General features: G+C 38.7%; 1 pseudogene; it reads right to left on the bottom strand.

Annotated features, from left to right (window-relative positions):
- Positions 1–19,306: 19,306 nt before the first annotated feature.
- Positions 19,307–20,050, bottom strand: LOC105488356 (glutathione S-transferase P pseudogene; annotated as a pseudogene).
- Between the last annotated feature and the right edge of the window lie 4,349 nt (positions 20,051–24,399).

Here is a 24,399-nt window from a genome sequence, read left to right as displayed (position 1 = left end):
GTCTTAGTATGCCGCTCACCACTCTTGGTAAAGCAATTCACTTAGGCCAGCCCAGGCACAGGAAGCTAAATTAGACCCCATCTGTCCCTGGGAAGAATGTCACAGGATCTATGGTCATCTTTTAAAAAGTTATACCATAGTAGCCCAATTAGTATGAGAACTAAATCTTGGTATATCATTTAAAAACATCCACATCACATTTAGGAAAATTAACCCTAGAGCACATCTTATGTAGCCGATGCAGTAGCTGAGTCCCAATTAGGCAAAGTCATGTAATTGAATTCACAATATTATCTGAGAATTTTTCTACATATAAGACTGTCCAGAATTGATTTGTTCAAAAATAAGAAACTACCTCTAAGAAGGAGGTACAAATTCAACTAATTTCAAGAAACTCAACATAATGCACTATCAAAAATCCTACAGGGAGCTCTGCAGAGCAGGTTGTATATGCAGGGATTTGTAAGGCCCTAAAACCTAACGGCCATGTCAGGACAAAAAGCCCCATGCATTCTGCTCTTTCTACATAATCACCAGGTGGCTGAGACTTAGAACAGATGGGCAAGTCCCAGAGAGTGGCTCATGTCATACATCTGGGGTGTTAACATGTTGGGGTGGAAAGTCCTTGTGCTTGCAGTAGCAGAAAATCCTGTGCTTCTCTCTGCATTTAGAGCCATGAGGAAAATCACCACTGACCTGTGAATATTCAGTATGAAATCCAACAGTAAGGCCAGTCCTGTGAACCCAAAGAAAAGACAGAGGACAGAGATAATTCCAGGATTTTAGTGTTTTTCGTATGTAGTAGGCCATACATACATAAGAAGTATGTGAGTACAAGAGATTTCCTTGAAAATGGGGAGAAGAATGTTATCAGGTTTTTTTAACCAATGGTGATAATGAGAAATTAGACCAGACATTGTTGTAAAAATCCATCCCTACGAAACCACTTTATATAAAAAATAATGAGAACAGAACAGAACTAATTTAGTTAGCTAATTATCACATGCACTTCACATCAGCCCAAAAGCAACCAGAAAGCATTAGCAGTACACCCCGCCGTTCTCATCAAGCAGGGGATTAATGGGAACAAACCTGAAATTGGCTTTTGCAGAAATGAATCTACCATCTTCAAAAGGTAATAATCGCCACGGGCCTCCCCTTGTGATCTCCACTATGCAATGAGGTTTCCCTTGGAGCCTTGAGGAACAGGAGAAACCTTTCTCTTCCCCTCTTCCTGGTTGCCCTGCTCCCAACCCAGAGTGCTGGAGGTATAAGGTGAATGAATCGCTTTACACAGATAGTCCTAGAGATTAATTCATCTCATTAGTGACAGAATAAAATCTCAATGTCTTTGGCCCCTCTTCTGAAACAGGCCTACCAATTCTACACACAGACTTGATCATCTGTCCTTGTCAGAATATGAGGTTGGGAGGGTTTTTCCCCCTATGCATATAGCTATATGTGGTTCATATAATTTGTGCCATTGCTCACCTGTCAAACATTAAGCTTCATTCATTTAGTCATCCATTCAAGCAATCACTAATATCTGGTTTAAGCCACATACTGTATTAGGTAATGAGAAAGGATACACACAATCCCTGTATTTGATGAACTCATAATGTGTTGCACAAGAAAAAAAGCTAAATTTAGAGTGCAGCATGATGTGTTATGACATGACAATTGTATCAAACCCCCCGTGTAGGACATGGATGAAGCAAGGGATCAGGAGAGCATGGCCTGAGGATTGACAACCACAAAGACAGAAACAAGCAGCTAATCTGGGTAGCTCTTTTAGACAGAGGACAAACAACATAGACAAAACATAATTTTAAAATTATGGGTATTCTGCAGGCTTGGAGTATAGGGTTCATATGAGTAAGTTGCAGATGAAATCAACTTACTACTTTGTACTCAAAGTTTGGTCCACGAACCTGCAGCATCAACAGCCCCTGGGAGCTCTTTAGGAATGCATAGTCTCAGGCTTCCCTGCAGACCCGCTGAATCTGAATCTGCATTTTGACCATCCTAAGTGATTTGCATGTATGTTAGAGTTTGAGAAGCACTGGACTAGGGCACCCAATATCTGACAGATTATTTAGAAAATGAGGAAAATTTTTTAAAAAGCTTCCAGTCCCTGACACACAGAAACCTGCCAGGAGGCGACTGCAGCTGAAGATCCTGAGAATTCTGAGAATTCTCATTTATCTGTCCTGTGCAATAGAGATGATGCCTATCAGCTCATAATTCTCATTTAGCAACACTGGTTTTTGATGAGTCTGACCACATGCTTCCCTCATCAGTTAAGATGTCTAGTAAGATATTATTTTGACAGTAAGTTTTTATGTTAGGTAACTTTTTTAACTTCATCGTTCTTCTCCATTCAAAAGAGACAATGAAGGATCTACTGCCTCAGGTTAGATTATTTACCACAGAGCCCAGAAAACAAAAAAGTCAGTTCTAGTCTTTTGAGTATCAAGATGGAAATTGAAGGGGTATGCTTTGGGAGTTAAGGAACAGAAGCTTTAATCTTCAAAATTCTGAGCCACAAAGAATTGGAGGCACAAACCTCAGGCTATCAGTGGTAGGTTGGGATGAAGAGACAAAAATTCAAGCAACCTCATTTCTAGATTAGATAAAAAGTCCATGGGTGGTATGGAGAAGAGAGTCAGGAGACCAAAGGGAGGACTTGGATGATTATGAGTCCTGGATAAGATACCCTATATCCTGAATTCTAGACTGAGGTTTAGCACCCCATAGATTTGTGAGAGAAGACTTGGCCCTTGTCTCCTGGGTTGTTTCAGGTTTCCATGAGCTCTTAATAGGAACGGAGAGTTCTTGGTGTACCCAGGTACACAAAGGCAGTAGGATACTCTGAAATTCCAAAAAGAGAAAAATGACAAAATGGATGATGTATTAGTCAAAGTTCTCTAGAGAAATAGAACCAATAGAATAGTTATCTATCTATCTATATCTATCTATCCATCCATCTACTCTCTCTCATCCATCTATCTTCCATCCATTCATCCATCCATCTTCTCTCTCTCATCTGTCTATATATCTACCTACCTACCTACCTACCTACCTATTTATCTTCTCTCCCTCTCATATATATATATATGAGGGGGAAGTCTCACTCCAAGTTTACAGACCCAAGAATTAGGAGCTTTGATGTCTGAGGGTAGGTAAATTTAGATGTCCCAGTTCAAGCAAAGAGCAAATTTGTCCTTCCTTGGTCTTTTATTCTATTCTGACCCTCAGAATGGATGATGCTGGTCCACATGGTGGAGGATATCATCTTTATTCAGTCTGTTGATTCCATTGCTAATGTCTCTAGAGATCCTCACAGACACACCAAGAAGTAATGTTTTACCAGCTATCTGGGCATTCCTTAGTCCAGTCAAACTGACATGTATGATTGAGCATCACAGATGAGGATGGCAGTGAACATGAAGGGGCCTTGATGCCTGCTTTCAGAATGAGGAGCCTTGATGTGCACAGATGGATAATTGAAGATCTATTTCACCCTCATACCCAGCAAAGCTTGGTGTCTCATTACTGCTCCCCCATAATACCTAAGACATAGGCCAGTTGACTAAGTCTCCCTAAATCTATTGAGGTTAAAGTTTTGTGCTTTTTAAAATGGGAGTTTATAGCATATCTTTATATACACTTTAGGAAAAACAGAGATATTCTATCACTCTACGTTTGTGATGTGAACATTAATACCTCCTGCAGACATGTGTGACTCAAGAAGACCAGTCCCAGCCCGGATGTACAGATCTCATGTGAGCAGCCACTGGCTGAGCAGACCCAACCCATCATGAACATGCGCATTCCTTTGGTGTATCTGGCAATTCTGGGCAAGGTAATTGTGACTCTATCCATTTTTATTCCACTTAAGAAAGAATATGGAAAAACAAACCAGTTGTAGTGATGCTATTGTAAAGAAAACATTGAATCATTATTTCTTTATAAAATTCCATCAGTCATATAAGACAGTACTTTAATGCAGGTAACAAATGCTAGAGGACACACTCCCAAGTTAATCAATACCCACATGTATTGTAACACTGAAATGGGAATCCACTAGGTAAGAGGGGGCCTTGGTTTGATACTCAGGCAGCCATAAAGTTGAGGTCAGGCAATGTCTCACTCAGAATCTTTAGGGAACTAATTTTCTCTCATGACAAATATGCCCTCTAGGAAAACAGAGGGAAATGAATATGTCCTGGTGTATCACTAAACAAAGGACTGTAGTGATGGTGTACCAAAAGCAATGAATGTGGGATCCAGGGCGATCTGTATTTTATTGTTAATTTGATTTATTTTACTTTCTGTGTTATTTAAAACAGTGACCTATTTTTTTTTCTGAACTTGAATTTTTGGATCTTTAAAGTGGAATTGTTGTATGATATAACTATTGAATTGAGTGCAGCCAAATAGATTTTCAATAACCATAAGATCCTTCCACTATTATTATTATATAATTAGAATTGACGTTTTTATGCTTCTCCAAACCAGTACACAGAGGGATAGCCAACATCCTTTTCCCTCCTTCTCCCTGTCTCTTAATCTCCTTACTGGGAGACTTAAGTTGGCTAGAGACAAGAATGCTTAGTCACCCCAAACTGTGGGTAGAAGACAATCATTCATCCATTCAATAGCTATTTCTTGAGTGCCTTCTTAGTTCTTGGAATTTGTTATTCTTAAAAAAAAAAAATTGACTTGTGTGTGTTTTAGTGGAGGGTGAAAGACAATAAACAAAAACCTAATAAGTAAATAAATTATAGAATATATTAGAAAGTGACAATTACTATAGAGAAAAAGAAAAGACATAGGTGGTAATAGGTGTAGGACTTGGGGGTGTAGTGGCTTGCAGTTTTAAATAGGATGATCAGGGTAGGCTTCAGTGAGAGAACTTGAAGGAAGCTGCTATGTGAATACTTGAAGATCTGAAGATCATCACAAACAGGGAGCAGTCACTGCAAAGGTCCTTGGAGAGAACATGTTGTCTGGCATGTCTGAGGAATGGGAAGGAGGCCACTGTTGGAGGGGAAGAGGTGAGAAAGACAGGGAGGCACAGAGAAATAGATCGAAAGCCCAACTGTTTTTCAGCATCAGGAATCATCTTGGCTGGGGTTTTCCTCTTCCTTGGTGGGGAGGTAGAGTCCTCTGATGGGAACCATTTTTCCTACTCCTCCTGTTCCAGAAGCCTGCAGATAAAAAGTCTCAGCTGCAATAGGATGGAGCCTTTTTATTCTTGTCCTGCAATTGGATCCGACAGAACTACATCTCAGAAGGGGAAAGGGAGACTCATATAGCCTCTGACCCTGACTCAGAATCCCCCTCTGTCAAGGCTAGTGTATCTGTGGACTCAGGCTTGGGACACAATTAGCTGTGATTACTTCAAGGGAAGAAGGTGAAGTCCAGGGATGAGAAGGAGGGAAAAAAAAAGTGATAACTTGCATGGTGTCTCAAAAAGACCAGGAGGCTCCAAAGATGAAGGTGAACTTGCCTGCTTTAGTCCCAGATAACCCACCTAACCCACCCAAATCTCCCCCTATTCCATAAAGTGAAGATCAAGTAATTTCCAAGATTAGGTCAAGTTTAATCTCCAAGATTCTTCTCAACACACAGAGTCTCTCTGCCCATGCACACCTTGTATTGCACATGTGACTTGTTATCTGGTTCTCCAGGGACCCTTTCCATGTTCTGAGCTAAAGCATAGCAATTGTTGTGGGGTGAATTGTGCCGTCTGCAAAATCCATATGTTGAAGCCCTGGGCCCCAGTACCTCAGGATGTGACTATATTTGGAGAGAGTCTTTAAAGAAGCACATAAGTTATAATAAGATCATTAGGGTGGTCCCTGATCCAATCTGACTGGCATCCTTAACAGAGAAGGAGATTTAGACACAGACAAGTAAAGCGAAAAGACTATATGAGGACATAGGGAGGGGAAGACAATTATCTACAAGACAGGGAGAGAGGCCTCAGAGGAAGCCAACCCTGTTGAAATCTTGATCTTGGATGTCCAGCTACCAGAATTGTGTGAAAACGAAATTCTGTTTCTTAAGCAAAGTGTAGCCCTAGCAAATGAATACACCAACAACATAATAGGGTCAAAACTGCACCCATAGAATCAGGCATGGCCTCGGAGCACATAGGGATATGGAGAAGAGAATGAGCATAGGAAAAGAGAACCAATCCCTTCTCTAGGGCATCCCAGCTAACACTCAGCTCAGCTCTTGTCTCAGACTCTACTCAGAATATGTGAAAAATGTACTTCCACTGCTTTTCCCATGCCTCAGGACCTAACAAACCCACAGAGGCATCCATACCTCTGACGCCCTCCAGGGGCAGCCATCCTGTGGACCAACATTCCCTTCTAGTCCTAAATTTGGACATCCATTCTGAGTTTAGCTCATATTCCTGTGTCCAGCTTGGCATGCCCTTGTTGGGTTACCCTTTTTGTTTTCCTATCACTGAGCCTGATCTCCTTCTGCTTAGGGCTTGGTGATTAACCAGGGGGGCCTATAATACAAATGAGATTCTTCTTTAATTTTCAGAGATATTCAAGGTGGCTTTATGTCAGAAGCCTCTGTGGATGCTGTCTTTTTCTGCTAAATAATAAAAAGGATGAGCAATATTTTAAAGTAGTCATTAAACATGCAGCAGCATTATAATAGTAATAGTATTAAATTTAAAAAAAATCATATCTCAGACCTGTAGTCACTTATTCATTTTTCATGTCTTCTATACATAAATACTTTAAACTCATAATCATAGAATAGATACAATTTTATGCTCTGATTTTCTCTCATTACAGTGTGGGTACTTTTATTTGTTGCTGTATAATATATACTATTGCTTTTAGAAGCTTCATGATATTACATCTAAATGAATGTACCTGGTCTTAAATGTCTTGTTGGACATACTGAAGTGAACATCTTTATCAAAATAGTGTTTTCCATCTTTGGGGACAATTTCGTTAGAAAATTTTCCAGGAGGAAAATGGTTAAGTCAGAATATCTGAGCATTTTTATAATTTTAAAAACACATCAAATTTCCAAAAGACTTGTCAATTTACTTTGCCTATGGTGGTGTACATGTACTAGTTTCATTTCAACCTCATCAGAAATTGGTGGGTTTTTTTTTCATTTTTCTTTTTTTAGCAAAAGCAAAATGTGACCTTATTTTTGTTCTGATCATAATTCCTCCACCAAAATGTTCTATTTTAGACTTACTCAAATGTGTGAATTTATGTTGAAAATATAAATAAAGTCATGTTGGTGAGAAATAAATATTCAATACTCACTACCTGCCAGACAGTTTACTAGAGATTTTATACTCACTACTTTTTAATCCTCACAATAAGCTGTGCTTATTTCACAGATGAGTCACCAGAGACTTTTCTTGGTTATGGAACTGATCCAGAGTTACAGGTCTAGTAGGTAAAACAGGTGAATTAAAACTCAAAGCTGCCTCCAGTTCTGAACTGACTGATATTGTTAGAAAATGGATTTAGAGACATTGAGCACTGATGCATAAGCTCATACTACACCAGAGGTTAAGACTCATCTGCAGGTAGTAGAAACAGCATTTGGGCTCAGAACTCAGAGATTCAGATACAATGAGTCTGGAGTGTGGCCTGGAGATCTGTATTTTATGTAACAGCCCAGGAGATTCTATCAGGTGTGATTTGCACTTTGCATTTGACAGTAATTTTCCACTCTTAGCTATCGGTATCACATGGAGAGCTTGATAAAATCTCCAGATCCTGAAACCATGCTCCAGATCTGTTGAATAGAATCTTCTAAAGTGGAGCAGAAGAATATGTCTCTTAGCAGGCTCTTCAGTGTGTTCTTTTTATTTTTTATTTTTTTACTTTAAGGTCTGGGATATATGTGCAGAACATGCAGTTTTGGTACATGGGTATACATGGGCCATGGTGGTTTGCTGCACCTATCAACCCGTCATCGAGGTTTCGAGGGTGTTCTTACAAAGCAGCTGCGCAGGGCTCCTCAGTGGCATTTGGGAAGTCCTACCCTAGGATCTCACTGCTGCTGCCCGTTGGATCAGTGGGATGGGATCCTGTATTAAGTGACGGTCTTTTATAGGGCTCTTTGGTTACATAAATAGAAATCTTTGGGATATAAAGTGCCAGAAGTATCTGGTGTGCCCACTAACTGAGACTGCTTGTGATTTTATAATCTCCCTGAAGATCACTATATGAACTTTGAAGACCTTTAAAAACCTATAATTTATCATATTTCTTAACTACATTCATGCGTCTTAGTTCTTCCACTGTATAAATTAAAAGTATATTTCTTTCTTGCTGCCAAAAAAATACAATGTCTGCTCTCATGACAAGGCATGATTCTAAAATCCTCCTCCTTTTTAGCACGCACCCCACCCCCCAACTAATTGTTATATTCACACTTTGGATAAAGAGCCTAAGATAAGGGTTTAATTTGGATTAATAGGATAATTACTATGTGACAAACGAATGCCAAATAATGTGAAGAACTGCTTTGTAAGGGAGTTCTTGATTTGACAAAGGTTTGCTTTCAGGTGTGTGGCCTGAATTCTAAACCTCAGAAATATTTCCCAGGCTTCTGATGAAATTTATATTTAAACATACAATGCAACCTTGCCATTTTCCTGTATACTTTTACTAGTCAATTTTAAATGCTGCAGTGGAATCTTTCTATTATTCTTCAGGCTTTGCTGAGACAGCTGAATTGTCACCTTGACCTTGTTGATACCCCCAAGGGCAGTTTCCTGAAAATGAGGAGGTAGTCTCCAATCTGGGGGGTGGGGGAGGCGGGCGGAGGAGTGCATTGTTTTCTCAAGGTCATGCCTGTGTTCACCAGAGCATCCATTGTTTACGTGTTTCTCATTCCTGTTAAACTGTGAGCTCCATCATCTACAAGGGATGCAATTAATACTTTGACTGGTAATAATGTCAAAATATCTTCAACACCTAACCACTTCTGAGCCATCACAATGCCATGAGCACCATGCTAATTACTACTAGGTACAATTCAGAGAAAAGAGAAATGCAAATAAGAACATTTGTCAAAGATCCAATGAACATTAAGTGACAGAAGTGGGATTCAAACTCAAAACTGCCTGACTCCAAACCCTAGTTTATAAGGCCCTCTTTAGTATCACCACTATCTAACCTGTAGTATGTACTTAGTACATAGTAGGTATTGAGAGTAATACTGGGAGCAAAGGGCTAACTTTGATTGAGGGTCTACTCTTTGTTGTATATGGTGCTTAGCTCTGCAGACGTTATCAACTCCTTGGAACCACCACACTTCCGTGGTCCCGGCTATAAAGACAGTGGCCACTTCTGAGGACGGGCCTATGGTTGGCTGGCTCTGGCCCCTGTGCAACTGGCTGGCATTTCAGTCCAGCTCAAGGCTTTGGCTACCTTAATAACTCATGTATTTTTCTTTCTTCTCTCCTGACTTCCCCATTCTCCCTTCCCCTTGTGCATTTTATGCTGAGTCCATTTTTCATCTACCTGCACGTTTTATTCTACCACTGTTAATCACCTGAATCCCCTCCGTGCACATACAACATATACTGGGCATGTCTTGCGCTAAACACTATCCCTGTTCACAGTGCCTCACTGCCCCGTGGCTTCTGTGCACCCCTCTAGGTTCATTCCCAGTCACTGTGACAAGCAGTGCTCAGGACCACACCATGTGCTGTCTGGAGTCACAAACTCTTCTCATCTATTACCACTTTATGACTTTGGGCAAGTTATTTAACCTGTTAGTCCCTCAGCTTTCTCATTTTTGCAAATGTGATAATAGTAACAGTACCTGCCTCCTCAGGTCAGGGGAGAGCTAAATAAATTCATAAGGTCATGTAATGACCTTATGAGCTTCTCTCAACGCATCTCAATTCTGGTTGCTCAACAGGCTGTGTCCTTTGTAGACTGGCATTCCTCTCTGCTCCCCTTTATATTCACTCCTTGGCATTGGTCTTCCTTTACTTTTTATTTTTTTTCTGCCTTTCCTTCCTGTTTCTTGTTAGTCTATTATCCCTGAAACCACACATGGAGGTGTTTGTGCTTATATTGTATATGCAGTCATCAGACCGGTGGAAAAGTGAAAGGTTCAGTCAATTTTATGGCTTGTTTTTAACAAAATGAATTGATTTGTAAACTGAATTAATAGAATCAATTACATATAGGAACTGTTTCATTAAAAATTGTAGTTTCATCCAAGTAATTTTGTTTGTAGTTGTGTGTGTGTGTGTGTGTGTGTGTGTGTGTGTGTGTGTGTTGTAAGGGTGATGTCTACCCACACTGCAAATGGAGGCCAGGTCTACTGAGTCCTCAGTGAATAAGTGAGAAGGACACCAAATTTCTCTAAGCTTCAGCTCCCATGTCTGAGCAGCAGGAATAGGTGGGCCAAATTCATAACAGTGTTTGGTGAAATACTTTGTTGATATTAAAACTCTAATGGAATTGAAGCATAGTGCTAAAAAGAAAGCTTTATAATCTATTTTTCCTCTCTTTTACTCTTAGGTTCTAATCATGAATATGTACAAACTACCATCCTATCCCTAGATACCATGTTTCTTGGCACACATGGTAACGTGTGTGTGTGTGTGTGCATTTCTCCTTCTACATTACTTATTTACAGGATTGTATGCCTCTTGCCTCAAAAAATCTTTCTCAATCAAATCTCAATTCTGATTCAATCAAAGCATGTGAGATACAAATAAATTTGAAGCTTAATGGCTGCCATTAGGCATTTGGGAATACATCTAAACACATAAAAAGTATGGCACAAGAATATTGGCACCAAATATTCTTCAATAGTTGGAGACTCAGGCTCAGGTTGGTGATGCTATAGATGGTGGAATGTCAAAGAAGAAGGTAAGACACAGAAAATAAAACAGAAAAAGCTCTTTCCTGGTCTCCTTCTTTAATTATGGAATAATTGGGTAATTTAAACAATAGGAAAGAGTCAAATTGGGAAAAGACTGGTGAAGATATTGCAATATTCGATAGAGTTCCTAATGACTTTTTTTTTCCTAATGACATTTTTTTTTCTAAAAAATAAAAGCCTATGGAATGGTATCCTGAGGCTAAAACTTCTCCTAATCCTTTTGATATAAACCAGTCCATGCCTCCTATACATTACCTGAGGAGCTGTTGCTGTATGAATGGGAAGACTCTAAGGCTGGTAATAAAATAAAATACTGTGTAAGTTAAATGTGTTCATTTAAGCCTCTCAGAATCTATTCAACCCACTTGCAGGTTGTGATTTAAGTGGAGTCCTGACACTTGACTCCGGGATTGGAGTGTGTGACCCAGACTTAAGCCAATCAATTGCAGAACATTCACCCTGCCGAGATAAAATTCTGATTCAATCAAAGCATGTGAGATACAATTTAATTTTTGCTGAGACCTTAAAATCTCTCTATTTCCATCTGACTTGAATCTGGAAGAATCTGATGTCAAGAATTGCCACCATTATCTTTCAAACTTAGAATCAGAACATGTTCACTCAAAGCAGGTAGATGTATGCTGAAGCAAGAGAGAAACTGGGTCTAATGCAGTGGGGTATATCCTGTCACAAACATCTGCACTGAATCAGCAATTCCTAGCACATGAGATGGAAAAATAAGGAGAACATAGAGAGACAGAATGAATAGAAGACAGAGGAAAATAACATTAAAAGAGAAAGAAGCAGGGAGGACTCTAATAATTCTTGAGTGCTTAATATGTACCAAATACCCATGCCAGGCACTGTGTATGACTAACCTCACTTATTCTCACAGTAACTAGGTACTGTTAGTGTCATATGTAGAGAAGAGTTTACATAAATTGAGTTGTCCAAACTGGTGAGTGCATTTTCTACCTTGTGGAACATGACTAGGCTTCTTCATCTCTATCTCATTCAGAGCTTTCCATAGTTCTATGTACAGGTAACCTCAGAGATGTCAGAGAGTGCTATGGTTTCAATGTGTCCCCTCCAAAATCCTTGTTGAAATTTAATACTTACTGTGGTAATATTAAGAGTTAGGGCCTTTGGGGAAGTGACGAATTCCTGAGGGCTCTGTCATTTATGACTAGGAGTAATCTGAGTTTGAGCTGCACCATAATCTTAACTCAGGACCTCAAACAATCATAATCATATAGTCTTAAAGCCCACAGGAATTCATCACTGTCTTATAAAAGAACTGGAAGGAACTATTGTGGGACCCTTTTTGCCTGTCCATCCCTTCCGCCATGTGAGGACACAGCATTAGTCCCCTCCAGAGGATGTAGCAACAAGGTGCCATCTTGAAAGCAGAAACCAGGCTCTCACCAAACACTGAACTTACTGATGTCCTGATCTTGGAGAAGCCAGCCTCTAGTACTGTGCCTCTAGTTTTATCAACATCTAGTACTGTGAAAAATACGTTTCTTTATTTTTATTTTTTGAGACATGATCTCGCTCCTTTGCCCAGGCTGAAGTGCAGTGGTGCAGTCCCAGCTCACTGCAGCCTCAGCCTACTAGACTCAAGCAATCCTCCCACCTCAGCCTCCCAAGTAGCTGAGGCTATGGGCGCACACCACCACACTTGGCTAGTTTTTAAATTTTTTTGCAGAGACAAGGTCTCACTATGTTGTCCAGGCTAGTCTCAAACTTTTGGTCTCCAGCGATCCTCCTGCTTCAACCTCCTAAAGTGCTGGGATTACAGGTGTGAGGCACTGCACCTGGCCTGTTCTTATAAATTACCAAGACTAGGATATTTTTTGTCATAATAGTGCAAATGCACTAAGATAGCCTTCCTGAATCACACAGTAAGGAAGAGCTGAAACGTGTAATGAAACTGAAATATATACAAATACATCTAAATGTACTGTTTACTACATACATATCACTCTGAAATGAGGTGGTTTCTTTTGTCAGCATTAGCTAATATTGTCATTAAGGGAAGACTATATGATTATGATTGTTTGAGGTCCTGAGTTAAAATTATGGTGCAGCTCAAACTCAGATTACTCCTAGTCATAATGTGGGCACATTTCTGGATATAGAAAGATTTTGTTGTCAGTTCCTGGGTTATTCGTTTTATTTTATATGACATATAATATTGATCTAATCCCAAAGCTTTACACCAAACCTATTCATATTCAGGCATGCATTTAAAGAAGACATTCACTATTCTGAAAGCCCTTGTTCTTTGGTGGCACAAAGATTTAAAGAATCTTGCCAATGTATTATTGAAGTCATTTACCCATGTTAAATGTATTTTTGAAACACAGAGGTTAACAAGTTTAGAAAAAAGACTACTGGGTTATGAATAAGAACAAAACCATGGTGACACTCACACAGATACAGTGTATAGAGTCATCTTTTATACACTAAAAAATAGATTTAACCCCGGTTGCAGTTGGTCCTGCCTCTCGCCTGGTCTCCTTGCCAAACAAGTGGAAGTGGACAAGGGTTTTTTGCTGTTTTGCTTATAATCTCTCATCCACCTGACATTCATTCCATCATTGACTCAATCTTTCAACCACCCATTCATACACTCAAAGAGACACTAAATGCCTATTGTATCAGCAATACTGTTTTGCAGAAAGTTTCACCCTGAATCAAGAAGGAAGAGTTGATACAAATTACAAATGATATACTGTGATGATGAAAACATTTATTGACACCAATAAACTACGCATCCTCATTCAGATTCTCATTCATTCAGATTTTACAAACACTGACTGAGATGTGCAGACACTCTCTCAGATGTTTCCAATCATGTTAGCATGCAGCGAGACCAGCTCGAAATTTGTAATATGGAAGGGAAATCTGCAGCTGTCTGGAATACTTAGTAATGTTAAATCTCCCTTTGTCCTTATTTACATTTCTAAAATTTGGAAAACAGAAGAGTATAAAGGTAGAAAGAAACTATTATTTCAATATTGTGAAATAACCACTTTTAATATTTTGGTCTTTAGTTTTTAAATCTTTCTTATGCAAAAATTTAAAGTTATTATGTATAAATGTATAGATATATATAGAAATCTATTCATATTTTCTACCAAAAAAGCATACTATATACAGTATTTGATAGCTATATATTCATTTATCAAGTATCTAATGGGATTTTCCAGGTCAGTGAATATTTTTCTATAACATTATTTTTAGTAACTACATATCCATGGCATGCATATGCCATATTTCACTTAGTCGATCCTATTATGGAACATTTAAGTTGTTTCTGAATTTTTGATATTGTAAATTGTACTATTGCATCAGTCAGCTATTGTGAAAATAATGTTCAGTAACAAACCACTACAAAACTCAGTGTCTTAAAATAATAATCTTTATATTCATGGATCTACTGCTCAGCCATGGCAGCTGTGGTTCCCTGTATAAATTGGCAATTCAGGATTTCCTCCATGTGGCTCTCTTCTTCCATGAAACTTTAGGCTATCTGGGGTATGATATTTTATGGCAACAGCAGGAACAAGCTTGACTTCTCAAGCACATTCTGAATCCTTGGTGACATTACAGCTGCCCATAAAAACATTATCCAAAGCAAATCATATGACCAAGCTCAAAGTGTACTCCAACTTTTCTAAAGAAAAACCCCAAGATGACATAGTAAAAAGCATGGATACCGAGAAGGGTGAAGAATTTGGGACAAGAGTGTTATCTATCACAATTACAGTAAACATTTTTGTATATATCACTTAATACATATCTCTTTTTTAATGTTGTTTCTTTAGGATTACTTCCTAAAAGCTGGGTTTGACAATATCCTTTCACTAGCATATATACATGCAACTAATCTGCCCAAATCACATGCTCTCAGGTATAGAAATCTGTTATATACTTAAGCTCCACTCTATGGATTTAATCCAGCCATCTCAAGCTTGCTAATGCTCCCTTTATTTCCATGATTCTTTTGCTTCTTAAATTTCAACTTTTATTTTAGGTTCAGGGGTACATTGTGCAGGTTTTTACATGGGCATGTTGTGTGACTGAGGTTTGGGATATGAATGATCCTGTCACCCAAGTAGTGAGCATAGTGCCCAGCAGGTAGTTTCTCTGCCCTTTCCCTTTGTCAGATGCATAGTTTGTGAATATTTTCCCCCATTCTGTATGTTGTCTGTTTACTCTGTTGGTAGTTTCTTTTGCTGTGCAGAAGCTCTTTAGTTTAATTAGGTTCCATTTGTCTATTTTTGTTTTTCTTGCAATTGCTTTTGAGGACTTAGCCATAAATTCTTTCTCAAGACCTGTGTCAGAATGCTGTTTCCCAGGTTTTCCAGTATTTTTATAGTTTGTAGTCTTATATCTCTTTATTTATTTATTTATTTATTTATTTTTTTAAGATGGACTCTCGCACTGTGACCCGGGCTGGAGTGCAGTGGTGTGATCTCGGCTCACTGCAACCTCTGCCTCCCGGGTTCAAGCGATTCTCCTGCCTCAGTCTCCTGAGTAGCTGGGATTACAGGATTACACCACGCCCAGCTAATTTTTGGTATTTTTAGTAGAGATGTTTAGTAGAGATGGTATTTTTAGTAGAATATGTTGTCCAGGCTGGTCTTGAATACCTGACCTCATGATGTACCCGCCTTGGCCTCCCAAAATGCTGGGATTACAGGTGTGAGCCACCGTACCTGGCCGTATTTAAATCTTAAATCCATCTGCATATGGCTTGCCAGCTATCCCACCATCATTTATTAAATATTCCTTATTCCTTATTTTTGTCAACTTTGTCAAAGATCAGATGACTGTAGATGTGTGGCTTTATTTCTGGATCCTCTATTCTGTTCTATTGGTCTATGCATCTGTTTTTGTATCAGTACCATGCCATTTTGATTACTATGGCCTAATATGGTTGAAAGTCAGGTAATGTGATGCCTATGGCTTTGTTCTTATTGCTTAGAATTTTTTTTCGCTGTTCAGTCTCTTTTTTTCGTTCCATATGAATTTTAGAACAGTTTTTTTTTCTAATTCTGTGGAAAATGATGTTGGTAGTTTGATAGAAATAGTGTTGAATCTGCAGATTGTTTTGGGCAGTATGGACATTTTAATAATATTGATTCTTTCAATCCATGAGTATGGAATTTTTTTCCATTTGTTTGAGTCATATTTTATTTCTTTTAGCAGTGTTTTTAGTTGATATTTTAAAAATACCATTGCCTGAGTTCTGTCACAAAGATTTTTATTTAATTGGTCTTGGATGGGGCTCAAACGACAGTATCCTACAAATATTCACCCCTAATATTTCAGTATGTATACAGTTGAGAGTTATTGCTCCAAACCCTCAAAATTTTTGCAGAGTTGATGGGTATTGCTATTTGGCTGCACCCAACCACTCACCCTCCCAGCCATCCTCCCCATCCCCTAACCCCCACACACACCTACCCTCTGGACATTGTTTTCTTTATTTTTCTTCTTCTTTCTTTTTTCTCCAGGAATAAGAGAAAGGCTTGTTTATTGTTACTAAAACTACACTAGACTTAGATAAAAACTTTCCCAAAGGAATTTGCGATATTAAAATTGCCCCTTGGGCTTTCTTATTTCAATTCTGACATATAAAGAGCATAGAATTCATCACTGTCATTCTTTCAATAAGAAATTCCTAGAATAAAGAAAAGGCAATGACTTCTCTTGGACCTTTTAAAACACTGAGGTTGCAGGATAAGTTACTACCCTGAAATCCAGGTGAGACAGGTACATCTGGAGAGATACAGCCACTGAAATCTGTTTCCCTGTAGCAGAAGACTCTGGAGCCATAAACTGGGAGAAACGTGATGCACCTGACTCAACATAGCAGGTCTGTACATGCTGTCCTTAGAAGGACTTGCCAGATGGACATGGATGAAGCTGGAAGTCATCATTCTTAGAAACTAACACAGGAACAGAAAATTAAACACCGCATGTTCTCACTCATAAGTGGGAGTTGAACAATGAGAACACATGGACACAGGAAGGGAAAAATCACACACTGGGGTCTGTCAGGGGGTGTGGGGCAAGGGGAGAGAGAGCATTAGGCAAATACCTAATGTATGCGGGCTTAGATGATGGGTTGATAGGTGTAGCAAACCACCATGGTACATGTATACCTATGTAACAAACCTGCATGTTCTGTACATGTATCCCAGAACCTAAAGTGAAAAATAAAAATAAAAAAAGAAACACCTGCTGGAAAGGTTGGCTCTTGGCTGATGTTTGGAAACTTGGATTTCAGGGGAGTTACTACCATTCCCAGGCCTAATAACAGGGCTCACTTTGCCTAAACTGTTTGTACAAACCAGGCAGTTTATTCTAAACACCTATTTTCTTCTGGGAGTCTGGAATTTTGGTTTGTGCTATGCAGAGGATGACCTCAATAAAAATTTTGGGCACTGAGTATCTAATAAGCTTTCCTGGTAGGTAACATTTAATATGCATTGTCACAACTCATTGCTGTAGGAATTAATAGCAGGCTGTGTGCTTCCTCTGGGAGAGGACTCTGGGGAGCTTGAGCCTGTTTTCCACCACACTTTATCCTATACATCTTTTGCCCTTGATACTTTTGCTTTGTATCATTTTACTATAGAAAATTATAACTGTATGATTATGGACTGAATTCTATGTGTCATCTTACTAAATCATTAAAACTGGGGGTGGTCTTGACCTCCCATAGAAATACATATTAAATTTGATGAATTGCAGGAGACTGAGTGTAGACAAAGTGACAGAAACTATTGAAAATCATTTTTTTTTGGAGGGGGTCCCAAATTTTCATGGGCTTTATCCCCAGAAACTCCGACCAGTTTTTATGGTGAAGATTTGATAAATATCCTTACTTTTTACTAACAGAGAAAGGCGAAAAATAATCATTGTGAAATATACTCATAACCTTCTATATAAGCAAATCCCACTCTCCAAGGGTAAGTCTTTGCCAGAAGCTTCTACAAGAAAGAAAATTTCTTTCATTCAGTACCATTCAGTCTTCCCAATTCTCCTAAAGGGACAGGATATCCAACAGAAGTCAGAATATCAAGGAAAAGGATGGAGAACATTCCAGTCAAGGAAAGAATTAGGGACTGTTGAGAACAAGCTGTACCACTGGAGAAACAACTGTGGAGAACACAGCTCCGATTAGCAAGCCCACTAAAGACTGTGATTTAATAGGAAGATTATAGAACACTCCCCATCCCACAAACATGACTGAAAAAAGACTACCTTATAAATACATTGATTATGTCTGAAAGAAATACAAGACACAAACTTTAACTAGAACGACTTAGGGACACCCAAAGTTGAAAGGGAATTAAAACAAGGATGCTATAGCAACTTGAAGCCTCTGGTACCTATAGCTATAACAAACCTCAAAGAGAGGCCACATCCTAATCAGATAAACAAATATCCTCACATTATAGTTCTATTTATTTCAGTTCCTATTACCTGATACAATAATTTCTAATGAAATTACAAGGCATGCGTAAAGGCAGGAATGAACACCATTTGAAGAAACAAAGCAATAATTAGAACCAGATTTGGATATGACAAAATGATAAAATTAGCAGCCAGGGAATTGAAAATGACTACAGTTGAATTGTTAAGGGCTATACCAGACATAAAAGTAGATAATATGTAACAACATATAGGTAATAGAGAGAGATAAATAGAAAAACTAAAAAATAATAAAAAATAAATGCTAGAAATAAAAAAAAAGCTATAACAAATATGAACAATGTCTTTGATGGGGTCATCCATTGACTATAAATGACTGAGGAAAGCATCAGAGCTGGAAGACTGGCGAATAAAAATTTCCCAAACTTAAATACAAAGAAAATGAGTGTATGTTGGGGATAGAGGAGGGACAAAATTTCAAGAACTCTGGAGCAATTAAAAAAAATGTAACATGTATGTAATTAGGATAAAAGGATAAAAAGAATAAGAGATGAAGAGGAGACATATTTGAAATAATAATGGCTGACAACTCTCCAGAATTAATGAAATAGACTAAACAAAATCTCAGAGAATAACAAGCAGATACATTACCAAAACATGTGCACACGCACACGCACACGCACACACACACACACACACAGACATACCATATTTAAATTTTAAGAACCAGAGACAATAAGAAATTTTTGAGAAAGAGAGAAGGGGAGAGAGAGAATAAGAGACTTTATTTATAGAGAAATAAGAATAGAACAAGAGTTATGACAGACTCCTCATCAGAAATCATGCAAGCAAGAAGAGAGTTGGTAAAATATCTGAATAGTTGAAAGGAAAAAAATCAACCTAGAGTTATATGCAGTGAAATTCTTTTTTTTTTTTTCTTAGAAATTGTATTGGTCCTGGAGAAAGGGAGGCAAGCAGCCCCTGCCTCCCGCTCAGAGTCCCCCCAGCCCTCACTGTTTCCCGTTGCCATTGATGGGGAGGTTCACGTGCTCAGGGGAGGCCAGGAAAGCCTTGAGCTTGGGCCAGGCACTGAGGCGCGCCACATATGCCGAGAGCAGGGGGAACGCATCCAGGCAGCCGGGGGCCAGGACCTCATGGATCAGCAGCAAGTCCAGCAGGTTGTAGTCAGCGAAGGAGATCTGGTCTCCCACAATGAAGGTCTTGCCTCCCTGGTTCTGGGACAGCAGGGTCTCAAAAGGCTTCAGTTGCCCGGGCAGTGCCTTCACATAGTCATCCTTGCCTGCCTCGTAGTTGGTGTAGATGAGGGAGACGTATTTGCAGCGGAGGTCCTCCACGCCGTCATTCACCATGTCCACCAGGGCTGCCTCCCGCTGGTCCTTCCCATAGAGCCCAAGAGTGCGGCCCAGGTGATGCAGGAAGGTATTGGACTGGTACAGGGTGAGGTCTCCGTCCTGGAACTTGGGGAGCTGCCCATACAGGCAGGAGGCTTTGAGAGAGCCCTCTTGCCAGGTCTCCATTGTCACCACCTCCTCCTTCCAGCTCTGGCCCTGGTCTGCCAGCAGCATGCGCAGGGCCGCCCAGCGGCCTCGAACTGGGAAGTAGACCACGGTGTAGGGCGGCATGATGGCGCACGCGGCGGCGGTGACGACGAAACTCCATATGTAGTGAAATTTTTAAAAGACATTTTTAAGTCAGTGAAAAAATGTTATATGTAAATAATTTAGATATTTGTAAAGGAAAAAAGCATAAAAGGAAGTATAAATGATATTAAAGGAAAATTATCATTTTTATTCTTAGTTTATCTAAATGATTACTATACAAAGTAATAATAGGATCAATATATTGGGTGAATATAGCACATGAATAAATGAGGTGAATAAAAACAATGTCACAAGGTAGGAAGGGAGAATTTGGGGAGAATATGCTCTAAGGTACTACGTCTGAAAGCAATATAGTATTGTTTGAAGTGAAATTATATTAGTTATAACTGTACAGAAAACTCTAGGCACCCAATAATATTTTAAAACACAAATACAACTGATATGTTAAGAGAGGAAATATAAAAAGCTCCATTAAAACCAGAAAAGCAGAAAAATGAAGCAAAATAAGAAACAAAGAAAAATTCAATGAATAAAAACCAAGAATATCAATAATATCTTTAAATGTAAATAGTATAACTTTACTAATTTAAAGACAAAGATTTATCAGAATGAATAAAAAATTAAAACCAAACTATGTAATCTATAGAAAACTAACATAATAAACTAATCCTGTAAGTTAAAAATAAAGAAACAGAAAAAGATATACCATGCTAACACTAATTAAAAGGAAGCTGAAGGAGCTTTGATAATTTCAGACAAAGCAGGTTTCAAAGCAAGGATGATTGTCAGGAAGAAAGAAGAAACACTGTATAAATGTGTCAGTTCTTTAAAAGAATAACAATGTGAAAGTGTATATCCTAAACAAAGCATATTAAGCAAAAACTGAAAAAACTTAATAGTAGGCAAATCCACAATTGTAGTCACAGACTTCAACAGAGTTTATTAGTAATTGATGTATCAACCAGGTAGAAAATCAGTAAAGACATAGATGACCTAAACAGCACTATCAACCAACTTGATCCCATTGACATTTAAAGAAAAATCCATCTAAAACCACCAGAATACACGTTTTTCACAAGCTCATATGAAACACTTACCAAAATAGACCACATTCTTGGCCATAAGATACCACTAACATATAAAATAATTGAAATCATGCAAAATATGTTCTCAGACCATAATAGAATAAAACTAAAAATTAACAAAAAGAAACCTGAAAATTACCAAATATTCAAGAGTGAAACAATATACTTCTTTTTTTTTTATTATTATTATACTTTAAGTTCTAGGGTACATGTGCATAACGTGCAGGTTTGTTACATATGTATATTTCTGCCATGTTGGTGTGCTGCACCCATCAACTCATCAGTACCCATCAACTCGTCATTTACATCAGGTATAACTCCCAATGCAATCCCTCCCCCCTCCCCCTCCACCCCCGTGATAGGCCCTGGTGTGTGATGTTCCCCTTCCCGAGTCCAAGTGATCTCATTGTTCAGTTCCCACCTATGAGTGAGAACATGTGGTGTTTGGTTTTCTGTTCTTGCCATAGTTTGCTGAGAATGATGGTTTCCAGCTGCATCTATGTCCCTACAAAGGACACAAACTCATCCTTTTTTATGGCTGCATAGTATTCCATGCTGTATATGTGCCACATTTTCTTAATCCAGTCTGTCACTGATGGACATTTGGGTTGATGCCAAGTCTTTGCTATTGTGAATAGTGCTGCAATAAACATACGTGTGCATGTGTCTATATAGCAGCATGATTTATAATCCTTTGGGTAAATACCTAGTAATGGGATGGCTGGGTCATATGGTACTTCTAGTTCTAGATCCTTGAGGAATCGCCATACTGTTTTCCATAACGGTTGAACTAGTTTACAATCCCACCAACAGTATAAAAGTGTTCCTATTTCTCCACATCCTCTCCAGCACCTGTTGTTTCCTGACTTTTTAATGATTGCCATTCTAACTGGTGTGAGATGGTATCTCATTGTGGTTTTGATTTGCATTTCTCTGATGGCCAGTGATGATGAGCATTTTTTCATATGTCTGTTGGCTGTATGAATGTCTTCTTTTGAGAAATGTCTATTCATATCCCTTGCCCACTTTTTGATGGGGTTGTTTGTTTTTTTCTTGTAAATTTGTTTGAGTTCTTTGTAGGTTCTGGATATTAGCCCTTTGTCAGATGAGTAGATTGCAAAAATTTTCTCCCATTCTGTAGGTTGCCTGTTCACTCTGATGGTAGTTTCTTTTGCTGTGCAGAAGCTCTTTAGTTTAATCAGATCCCATTTGTCAATTTTGGCTTTTGTTGCCGTTGCTTTTGGTGTTTTAGACATGAAGTCCTTGCCCATGCCTATGTCCTGAATGGTATTCCCTAGGTTTTCTTCTAGGGTTTTTATGGTATTAGATCTAACATTTAAGTCTCTAATCCATCTTGAATTAATTTTCGTATAAGGAGTAAGGAAAGGATCCAGTTTCAGCTTTCTACTTATGGCTAGCCAATTTTCCCAGCACCATTTATTAAATAGGGAATCCTTTCCCCATTTCTTGTTTCTCTCAGGTTTGTCAAAGATCAGATGGCTGTAGATGTGTGGTATTATTTCTGAGGACTCTGTTCTGTTCCATTGGTCTATATCTCTGTTTTGGTACCAGTACCATGCTGTTTTGGTTACTGTAGCCTTGTAGTATAGTTTGAAGTCAGGTAGCCTGATGCCTCCAGCTTTGTTCTTTTGACTTAGGATTGTCTTGGAGATGCGGGCTCTTTTTTGGTTCCATATGAACTTTAAAGCAGTTTTTTTCCAATTCTGTGAAGAAACTCATTAGTAGCTTGATGGGGATGGCATTGAATCTATAAATTACCTTGGGCAGTATGGCCATTTTCACGATATTGATTCTTCCTATCCATGAGCATGGTATGTTCTTCCATTTGTTTGTGTCCTCTTTGAGTTCACTGAGCAGTGGTTTGTAGTTCTCCTTGAAGAGGTCCTTTACATCCCTTGTAAGTTGGATTCCTAGGTATTTTATTCTCTTTGAAGCAATTGTGAATGGAAGTTCATTCATGATTTGGCTCTCTGTTTGTCTGTTACTGGGGTATAAGAATGCTTGTGATTTTCGCACATTAATTTTGTATCCTGAGACTTTGCTGAAGTTGCTTATCAGCTTAAGGAGATTTTGGGCTGAGATAATGGGGTTTTCTAAATATACAATCATGCCATCTGCAAACAGGGACAGTTTGACTTCTTTTCCTAACTGAATACCTTGATTTCTTTCTCTTGCCTGATTGCCCTAGCCAGAACTTCCAACACTATGTTGAATAGGAGTGGTGAGAGAGGGCATCCCTGTCTTATGCTAGTTTTCAAAGGGAATTTTTCCAGTTTTTGCCCATTCAGTATGATATTGGCTCTGGGTTTGTCATAAATAGCTCTTATGATTTTGAGGTACGTTCCATCAATACCAAATTTATTGAGAGTTTTTAGCACAAAAGGCTGTTGAATTTTGTCAAAGGCTTTTTCTGCATGTATTGAGATAATCACGTGGTTTTTGTCTTTGGTTCTGTTTATATGCTGGATTACGTTTATTGATTTGCGTATGTTGAACCAGCCTTGCATCCCAGGGATGAAGGCCACTTGATCATGGTGGATAAGCTTTTTGATGTGCTGCTGAATCCGGTTTGCCAGTATTTTATTGAGGATTTTTGCATCGATGTTTATCAGGGATATTGGTCTAAAATTCTCTTTTTTTGTTGTGTCTCTGCCAGGCTTTGGTATCAGGATGATGTTGGCCTCATAAAATGAGTTAGGGAGGATTCCCTCTTTTTCTATTGATTGGAATAGTTTCAGAAGGAATGGTACCAGCTCCTCCTTGTACCTCTGGTAGAATTCAGCTGTGAATCCATCTGGTCCTGGACTTTTTTTGGTTGGTAGGCTATTAATTATTGCCTCAATTTCAGAGCCTGCTATTGGTCTATTCAAGGATTCAGCTTCTTCCTGGTTTAGTCTTGGGATAGTGTAAGTGTCCAGGAAATTATCCATTTCTTCTAGATTTTCTAGTTTATTTGCGTAGAGGTGTTTATAGTATTCTCTGATGGTAGTATGTATTTCTGTGGGGTCGGTGGTGATATACCCTTTATCATTTTTTATTGCGTCTCTTTGATTCTTCTCTCTTTTATTCTTTATTAGTCTTGCTAGCAGTCTATCAATTTTGTTGATCTTTTCAAAAAACCAGCTCCTGGATTCATTGATTTTTTGGAGGGTTTTTGTGTCTCTATCTCCTTCAGTTCTGCTCTGATCTTAGTTATTTCTTGCCTTCTGCTAGCTTTTGAATGTGTTTGCTCTTGCTTCTGTAGTTCTTTTAATTGTGATGTTAGAGTGTCAATTTTAGATCTTTTCCAGCTTTCTCTTGTG

Source organism: Macaca nemestrina, chromosome 7 (genome assembly GCF_043159975.1).
Source record: "Macaca nemestrina isolate mMacNem1 chromosome 7, mMacNem.hap1, whole genome shotgun sequence".
Lineage (NCBI taxonomy): Eukaryota > Metazoa > Chordata > Mammalia > Primates > Cercopithecidae > Macaca > Macaca nemestrina.
This window is presented reverse-complemented; position numbering and strand designations above follow the sequence as displayed.